The sequence below is a fragment of the Hibiscus syriacus genome, unplaced genomic scaffold (assembly GCF_006381635.1).
Source record: "Hibiscus syriacus cultivar Baekdansim isolate YM2019G1 unplaced genomic scaffold, ASM638163v2 tig00111237_pilon, whole genome shotgun sequence".
Classification (NCBI taxonomy): domain Eukaryota; kingdom Viridiplantae; phylum Streptophyta; class Magnoliopsida; order Malvales; family Malvaceae; genus Hibiscus; species Hibiscus syriacus.
This window is the reverse complement of record NW_024063029.1, coordinates 263814-267814: the sequence shown is the minus strand read 5'-3', so window position 1 is coordinate 267814 and position 4001 is coordinate 263814. Positions and strand designations below refer to the sequence as shown.

Genomic DNA, 4001 nt, shown 5'->3' with positions numbered 1-4001 from the left:
AAAAAATTAGAGGGCAAAACATAAATTTACCATTAAACCGAGTTGCTTACCGTTGCCTTAAAACAGGGTGTAGAATGTTGCAGAATGAGCGTTTAACGTGGCCTTAAATATCATGCAAGTTTAAGACCATCTCTTCCCCTGGCATGCCACTGTAAATTTTCTTCTTTTATGAACTTGTTCTCTTAAAAGACAACAGTACCAATGAGATCATTCGAGAAGAAGCGAATTCAGCTTGGAAACAAGACAGATTAATAACATAACGTCTTGTAGTGTAAAACAACAAGACTTTCAATGAAGGCCACCGGCTCCACTCATAATGATACAATGCAAATCAAGCATTTGTTACAAAATAAAAATGTCCTCCATACTAGCTCTTTAGAGAAACAGGGAACAATAACGTAAAAATCAAAGTCATGATACTTGGTTCAATCTAATGTGACCTTAATTTACCAAATGTGGTCCTTTTATTCAACAAAGTAGTTTTCTTAGGCTTTCTTGGCTAAAGTCCTAGCTTTGATGCAACACTCAACAAAGCCAACAAACAATCTCTTCTTCCACCACATCTTTTGTGAGATCAAGTGGAGCTTACAAGAACAAACAGTGGTTTGTCTCCTAATCGTTCCCGGCCCTGAAATATAAATCCAGAAACCATTAAAAGAAGTGACTGACAAGGCACAAATGACAGGAGAAATTATAGTATATTTTACGCTTGACTCAGAAGACGAGACGTCCAAAACCAACAAAAAACACAAGTCAATAATTTCAAATCTCCACCAGTTTATACATTGAGAATGAAGCTATATTTCAGAGCTCCAATAGAAGTAGTTATTGGCTTTTCGTCAACACAGGCCAGAATTTCCATGCAGATTTTCATCCATGCAACCATGCCTCAATGTTGTAGTAGAAATTTGCTATTACTAATAATGATTACATGAAACTTACATTGCCATAAAACTTTGCTAGTTTTATTTAATAGAAATGCAATAGGCCCCATTGCACAAATCTCCAATGAACATAACAGAGGCAAAAACAAGTGAAAGAATGTGATTAGAAATGTGCCTTTACAAACCTTGCATCATGCTCATAAAGAACAGCTACGGTTGTAATAAAGAAGACATTGAAATTATTATATCTTTAAGAACGTATAGTCTACCACAACATGCTCAGGCGCCAGTCATATAAAACTAGCAAAGATATTCATTCTTTCACCTAGTATGGCACCACAAAAGCCCATCATCAGTTTTAACCACAACAAGCAGTATCTGGTAGACTTTTTTTCCCTTTTTTACAATGCTTTAACAATTGTTTTATTATTTAATTAATTTTCTGTTTTTCCCCTTCTAGCTGAATTAGAATTCTAATTGTTCCCTAGATATGCTGCCCAACTACAAACTGCTCCATAGCACATTTATGGAATAAGTTTAGAAGCTCAAACTGTATAGAAGTTTCAAACTATAGAGTCCGTGTAAATAAAAGCACTATCGTAGAGACCAATTTGGAAGGTAAAAGAAACATTAGCTTAATAGATTAGTGACTAACAGGCAGCAGGTAGGCTTGAGATTAGCAACACATACCTTCAGCTCGGGTAATTCAATAACACAAGCACACTCCACGACATGCACACCTACACGCTCTGCAAAAAAACAGCCAATCATATATACAACAATGCCCTAACAAGATAAACGGAACCAAGAGGATGTTAAAAAGCAAGGAGAAGACAACCCTAAGGCACTTCCTCGTACTCCTTAAAATCATAGGCCCACTTATAGTTGACAAAAAAAGTGATTGTGATCAACAAAGCCATTCTCTACCATATTATGGCACATAAAGATGAAAATAAGAAGGGTCTCAAAATTCAGATTTAAATTGATGTACCAAGTAGCCTGATTGCGGCAACCAAGGTTCCACCAGTGGCAATAAGATCATCTATTATTAAAGCGCGTTCTCCTGCTTGGACAGCACCAACATGCATCTCCATTTTATCTGTTCCATACTCCAAAGAATACTCCTCTGATATAACCTCCCCTAATAAAGATCAAAATATTTAACAGTTAATACAAAGATCACAGTCTATTGTATTGTTATTGAATCTCTTTGAGAAATTGGTAATTACCAGAATCAAACAAAACACAAAATTATCAACAATGAACCACATTATCATAATCAACAGTTCAACACTGTGGATCTTTTAATAGCCGATCAAAGCTTCAATGCTGTTAACAACTTGAAGTGACTGAGGTGTACAGTTCATTATGAAACAAAGTAAGAAGCAGAAGACATACCAGGCAATTTATTGGGTTTCCTCATAGGAACAAACTTCGCCCCAATAGCCAATGCAATAGGTGGGCCAAAAATGAATCCCCTTGCTTCTACACCTGCATTTTGCCATCAGCATTACATCAACTACAAAAATCCCAAACACGCATACAACCCATCTAAGGAAAATGCACAAATATTATTACAGTAAGTTAGATCAGACAACATTGTTGAATTTGGCCAGTTTCACAGAAGCATTATAATGTCAATGCTTCTTGATCTTATAAGCTTAGCAACCAAACCCATCAATCAAGTGATTTTCATGTGTTCGAAAGCATGTTAATACTATGTATTAAGAGGAGATTTACCCGCAACAACAGAGATATCTTTCCCTCTGTACCTCTCAACAAACAAATCAATAGTATCACGAAATGCCTTGGTATCCAGAAGCAAAGTTGTTATGTCTTGAAACATTATCCCTGACCAAAAGGAAGGTAACCCTAAAGAATTAATAAAGTAAAAAAAAAACATAGCAAAAGGCAAAGAAGAGTGAAGGGTTGTTTTCTTTTTTACCAGGTTTGGGGAAGTTTGGGATGACACGAATAGCAGAAGAAATTTTGGCAATCCGAGGGTCTTGTTCATCTTGAGACGCCATTTTTGGTTGATTTGCAATTGAGTCACTCGCTGCTCAAACTCAAAACAGAAGGCAACGAATCAGATAGGTAAGTCAGTGTGAAAGAGAGAGGCTGCCGGTTGACACACCTTACCAACCAAAAACACCCTAAAGTTCAAAATAAATAAATAAATAAGTAGCCACTAAAAATCCATTTATGTCTATAAGACCAAGCTGCCCCTGGCTTAAATATCTTCACCTGTGCCATTTTTACATTAATAGCCTTCAACAAACACACTATTGCTAGTACCGGGGACTGAGTAAACAAAACAATACCGGAGCAGAGCGGATGAAGGAGGGCACGCCTGTAATTTCGCAAGCGAAATACAGGTGGCTGATTGGAAGAGAAAGGATCGATCCAGTCGCCGTCTCATTTGGGGAATACAACGCTACCAAACGGAGCTGTCGTTGTTGACAATTGAGAATAGAATGGATTTGAAGAAGGGAATATTAAAGCCCTTTGCATCATTCTGCGCTACCGACGACTATATAATAGAACAAAAAAAAGAAAATAACAGAGTTCAGGTTAAAGAGATTAGAAATATCACAGACATGAGTTTCGAATGTTACTAAAAAAAAAGACGGAAACATGCAAATTCGCCGAATAGTAGAGGGTAATTTGGTCTATCTGCTAACAATATTTAACAAGGTCGCAAACTTGTTACGCAACATCCTCATCTAAAACAGTGTTTCCAACGCAAAAACACTTACGCTGTTGAAAAAAAGATAGGGATAGTTTATGGCTTCATCCATTGGAACCAGGGGCAGGGATGGACTTAGTGGGAGGAGGGTGGAGTGGCCGTCCCATTAAATTTTTTAATTTTTTATATATTTTTAATTAAAAATATATTTTTATTTCTTTTAAATTTTTATAAATTTATTCCTACTTAAAAACTTATAAATTCATCTCTCATAACATAAAATTTTATAACCTCCTGATTAAATTACTTCTACTCTTTAGAATCTTGTGCTTGCAGCCATTGATTTGCATATCCTCTAAAAGACTTGAATTTTATTCACAGTATACATGGTGGATGAATGACTCATAATAAATTAAAACCCACATGTCTCT

The 4001-nt window shown here is 36.2% G+C and overlaps 1 pseudogene; it reads right to left on the bottom strand.

Annotated features, from left to right (window-relative positions):
* Positions 1-286: 286 nt before the first annotated feature.
* LOC120156805 lies at positions 287-3449 on the bottom strand (annotated as a pseudogene).
* Positions 3450-4001: the final 552 nt, after the last annotated feature.